Genomic DNA, 6000 nt, shown 5'->3' on the forward strand with positions numbered 1-6000 from the left:
TGCAGCATTTTCTTTCATTGGCCCTGTTTCTTTGTAAGTTTGGTGCCAGGAGACACACTCACTGCCTGTGTGGCCTCTTGTACGTTATTTTCTCCTCTTCTACTCACAGGTTCCTCATTTACAAAGAGAAGATGATAATAGAACATAGGACTTCTAGGAGATAAAACTTAAATTATGTCTCAATGCTTCAAACGGTATACAAAACTTGCCCTAACAAAATAGTTGATATAAGGTGTATACCTTTCAGATTATTCATGTGTAACTTTTGGAAATATTTACCACACTTACATTGTCATTTGGGGGAAAATGGGGAGTTCCAAAGTATGCATAAGTACCTTTATTTTTCATTCTTTTGAATTAAGGTATAATGTTTGCTTGTTAAGAGTCAAGCATTCCTTTCTTCTTGCTTAAAAATGATAGTCCACTTTGAAAGTAAAGATTTATACAACAGACTCTTCATTTAAACCTTATGTAAAGAAATAAAATCTTTATGTCCACACATTTTGAACTCCTACCTTCATGCATTTATAGTGTGTTACATTTCCCAGCTTTCTCATATTTAATGTTTTATGGCCTGTTCTCCAGATTCAGGTAGTAAAAGGTTAGAAGGTACATTTAAATAGACAGAAGGCCTACAGAAACATATTTTAATTAAAAATAGCTTGGAATAGAAATCTTTGCCTGGTTTCAAAATAGTTTGCACCAAAAGCTAATGAGCAAATAAAAAATCTGATCTGTTCTCCAATGAAACCCCGAGTGATATGCCTGTGCAGTCACATATTGACTTAAAAATGGCTGCCTGGAATTCAGCCAACTTCAACCAAGTTTGTCTAATCACTGATGAGCAGTTTTTCATTTGCACAGGTGGCAATAAGTTTGGGAAAATAAAGGCTGAACATTGGAAGAATAATATCTGAAAAATCTTTAGCAGAAGTTGTATACCAAACTAGGATATTTTCTCTCCTTTAATAAATCAACCTTCCTTTGTGCTCAGATATCTTGTGACAAGTTTCAAAAGTGATTGTATAAATTAGAAGTATATCTCCGAGTGGGCATAGGGCCAGATAGTTTGCATGCGTTGGCCCACAGTGACCTGTATTAGATGCTTAAAGATCAAAATATTAGGTACTTAAATGTCCCAGCCCCATGCCCATATCCCTTTTCTCTACTTACAAAATAAGAAGGCTGCAACTTCCCAATAGCCAGTTAGAGCCAGCTAGCAAATGAAGAAAAGGCATTTCAATATGAAACTATATCACACTTTGGGCAGTTAGTCCAAACTCTCCAAGACTATCTCCTGTCCTGAAAGATGGATTGGTGACTCACTCATGGGTGAGAGTAAGTTTAAGTTAGATAGCAAGTTTAAGTAGGATATTTAACAAGTTTATCTCCTGGATGGTGGCAATCTAAAAACTTAGGATTTGGGGGCAGCCATTTTCTGCCATGTAAACCAAGTAATAGAGAAAACTCATCTGCAGGGAGAAAATTAAGCAGCAATGAGAGAGAGAACATAGATGAGAATCGGGGTGTTCATTTTACATTCCACATGGTTTTTTCATTCCTGTTCCTAGTTCCACTTCCTGTCGGTAATGCCTATGTCTGTACTTGAGTTTCATGTAAGAACTTCACAGAAATTCAACATCCTTAAAGCAGATTTCTTTGTTGGTCTGTTGAAGCTGGCTTGAGTTGACCTCTGATATTTACAGCTAGAAAACATTCATACAGCAAACCATGAGGTAGAAGTGTAAAGGGCTGGGGAATGAAACAGCCTGTTCTACAATGTAAAGTTCCATTGTAAAAGTAAATCATCCATAACACAAGGTATTTAAAAAAACACAATATTTTCTCAGGAAATTGATATTAGTTTAAGAGATGCATCTTCCAACTATTGTATTTTTTAACCTATTTTGTGGAAGCTCTGCTTTCCTCTCATTCTCATTCCACCAAAGCCCCATTGAACATTTCTATTTCATAAGTAGCCATTTTAAATTATTAAATAGTTGATGTAATATTAATTATTATTATAATATGTTAATTAGATTTGGGTTAAACAGAGCAAATCATTCACTTACATTACCAGTAATACTGGCAAAGTTTTTGGTATCTATGTGGCCTGTATAGTAACTAGATGTGATATAGGCTTTTTCAAACACAGGAACATGATTTGACAATACTGCATAATGCAATCTTTTGTAAGAAGACATTAAAAAGTAATGGGATTTGCTTGAACTTAATGCCCAAGGAGACCGAATACCCAGTGCTCTAAGGTTTGATATTTACATTTTGTTTTAATCTGAATATCAATTATGCATGTGTCTTATGCAGTGTCAAACTTAATTGAAGAATGTGCATAATTTATTAATATAACCTTTAGAATTTTCAAATGACCAATATTCTCAATAATATAATTCACTCTTTAAGAAATATAAAGCCTTCTTTTATTTAAAACATTACTACATCTACATCATCTGGCAAGGGAAGTTGAGTCCTGTTCTTTAAGTAGGACACTGGATTTTTTTTTTCAAATAATCAAGAATTCTAGAAACATTCTGAGAAATAATTATATTGCTTAAGTTTACTTTCTACTACATAACCATTTTTAATATTACCTTTAATTATTTCAATTTTGTTTTCTATAATTGTCCCTTTTCAGATTTCAAAATATATGTTTAATAACACATTTTAGAATTTTTACAATGAGGTTTTCAGTAATGTGCTCCTACATACAGAAACACACACATAAATATTCTTTGCTATTGAAATAAATTTGAGGTAATATGAATATTTTGTTTTCACATTCATGAAAATATATTTCTGGAGAATTATTAATTCCAGAGTAATGTGTTCTATATTCAGTAATAAATGCATATTTCATATAAAAAATCAAATTTTTCATTCATGAAATGTCACTTGAAAATTGGTCTTATCCAGTGCTAAGAATTTTCTATTGTGATGGAAATTCTCCCTTTCTGCTGTTCAGTATATAGCCAGTAGCCACATTTAGCTATTAAGCATTTGAAATATACCTGGTGTGACTGACAAGCTGAATTTTAGTTTCATATAATTTTAAATAATTTAAATGTAAAGTTAGCTACAATGTAATGAGAAGTGGGGACACAGAATGAATACAGAACGTCTAATCAAGAATATTAGTTAATTTGGGGCACCTGGGTGGCTCAGTCGGTTGAGCATCCCACTTTGGCTCAGATCACGATCTCATGGTTGGTGAGTTCAGCCCTGCATCAGACTCTGTGCTGACAGCTCAGAGCCTGGAGCCTGCTTCAGATTCTGTGTCCCTCTCTCTCTCCGCCCCACCCCTGCTTGTGCTGTGTCTCTCTCTGCCTTTCAAAAATGAATAAAACATTAAAAAAAAAGAATACTAGTTAATTCAAAAGAAAAAAGTTTGGAAAGAACTTTGAAAGGCAAAGCCCATGCTCTACAAAGAGTGTGTGTATGTGTGTGTGAGTGTGAAAGATGATCATACTTGAAATATTCAGAGGAAGGAAGAATATGAAGACATTCATTGGAAAAAATATTTTAGGTATAAAAATACACTCTTTTTTAAAAGATTGTTCTAACGTTTATTTATTTTTGAAAGCAAGAGAGTGCACAAGCAGGGGAGAGGCACAGAAAGAGGGGGACAGAAGATCTGAAGCGGGCTCTGTACTGACAGCTGAGAGGCAGATAGAGGGCTGGAACTCACAAACCATGATATCATGACCTGAGCCAAAGGCGGACGCTCACCCACATGCCCCAAAAAGACACTATTTCTGATGTGGCAAAAATCTAAAATCGCTAGGGAGGAACAAAATCTATAGTAAAATAAATTATTTCCCTTGGAATTGTCTGAACTCTTCTTAATGCATCGAACAGTTAGAATAATTAAGGCATGCGTATTTGAAGATAGAGGGAAGGTCATGGAAGAGAACTAATGTTGGGTTCTTCTACCTTCTTATCTTCTAAAAGTGAGGAAACTAAGGCTAGCATTAAAGATTTAAGACTTGCATTCCATAGACATGTTGGTGCCTGTATTTCTAGGAATTGCATATGAAGATGGATCATAAAGAAAACCTTCTTACTGCCCTTCAGGGACTTGTGGTCCAATGACGAGACAGATATCACACAGCAAAATACCCTGGGAATCACAATAGGAAATCATATAGAGTGTGAGATGGGCAGAGAGGAAGATGAAATTTACTTTCTTTTGGGGAAGTAAGATTAGGTTAATAGTTAAAATTAAGAAAGTTTAACAGTAGAGGCAACATAAACCTCCAGGAAAGACAAATCAAGAAAAGCAATTCTTACGGTATTAAATAATATGTACAAAGGCATGGTATAAAGGTTCTTAAATTTTGTGTAATAATAAGTATCTGTGAAGTTTGTAAAAACATGGGTATTCCCAAGCTTTGACGAGATTTAGTTTAGTATTTGTATAATTAAAACTGAATATAGCAATCACCATTGATATTTACTAAATAAGCTCTCACAATATTTTGACATGTACTGTTATTATATTCATTTTACAGATTCCTAAATTTCTTCAATCCTGATTCAGTAGATCAAAGATGAGGCCTAGTCAGTGGTAGTTTTTTTAAAGCTCCTGTGTAATTGTGCTATATATACCAATTGGGATTTTTTTTTTAATCAAAGGAAAAATTATAGCTGGCTGTTTCAGTAAAAAAATTAGGGAGCTGCTATAAATTCAGGAAAATGAGTGGACCTCAGGAACCTCTAAATCATGCTATCATTGATTCATTCAATCATTCTTCCACTGACATACTATGTGCTTGTTAGGCTACAAAACTAGGCAAGACATTAGCAGAAAATCAAAAGAAATAAAATGCTATCTTTGGTTTCCATGCATGTATATTACATTTTAAAAGAAAACATTACAAAGGTTCCAAGAATTCGTCTGCCAATATGTGCCCAAGTGGGTACAAGATACAACCCAGCATTTAAATTACAGAAAATAAGAGATGTCTGAATATTCATGATGGAGAAAGTTGGACTTGGGGAAGACCTTAAAAAAAAAATCAATGGACTTTAAGCAAAGTGATAAATATGTGCAGGCCATTTCATTCATCGCAAGGAATGATAACAAGAGCCATGAAGAAACTGGTTTGGTAAAATAACGGATTACTTAAAATAAGAAATATATACCTAAAAATGGGAGATAATTTTAGGTTGATAGATTGGGACCGCATTGTGAGGTGCCTTGAGTGTGGGGCTGAAGAATTAGGATTTATCTTCTAGATGATCACACACACACACATAGAACAGGATCACAGAACCATAGCTACAACACAATTTTTCAGAGTGTTGGTTTAGAGTTAACAAAATATTAAAAATAAACAAATATCATTGGAAGTATACACTTACTTTGGTACACTGCCCATATTCAATCTACAATCAGTCTACACTCTAAGTCTTCACCTTCCTAGGTAAAGAATTTGTGATTCTGAGGGGTTTTTTTCTGACAACCAATCTTTGCTAGCCTTTCGCATGGAATAGGCCACAATGCCAAGGAGTCAATACCCAAGAGCAACTCTCAGCCAATTACAAAAAGTGGTAGATGAAAACCCCAGCTTCCACAATCCTCCAGAAGAACAATTTTGTGTCGCACTCAGTACAGTTTCAACAGAAGGCCCCAGAAAGAAGGACGTTTTTAGTACTCCTAGTAGCAACCCCCTCAATGATGTATCCTGTATTGGATTTCATCTCTAACCTGCTTCACTTCCCCACCCCACTACAGATGCCTTCTGGGACAAACTACAAAAAAAAAGCTATCTTTCACTCAAGCTCTTATCTCACGGGCAGTTTCTGGGACCAACAAGCCTACCATAATTATTACCAGAAGCATTTCCCAGAAGCAGATCGTGGAATGAGGTTGAGGAATTGAATTGCTTATCATTCATATGGCCACAAGTACCCGATTGCTGGCGATAAGTAGGGTAGAAAACACAGAGACATTTTTTAACCATTTCTGTTAAGTCATGAAGT

Source organism: Lynx rufus, unplaced genomic scaffold (genome assembly GCF_022079265.1).
Source record: "Lynx rufus isolate CCGP_SWC_20201006 ecotype Redwood Valley unplaced genomic scaffold, mLynRuf1.p SCAF_3, whole genome shotgun sequence".
NCBI lineage: Eukaryota > Metazoa > Chordata > Mammalia > Carnivora > Felidae > Lynx > Lynx rufus.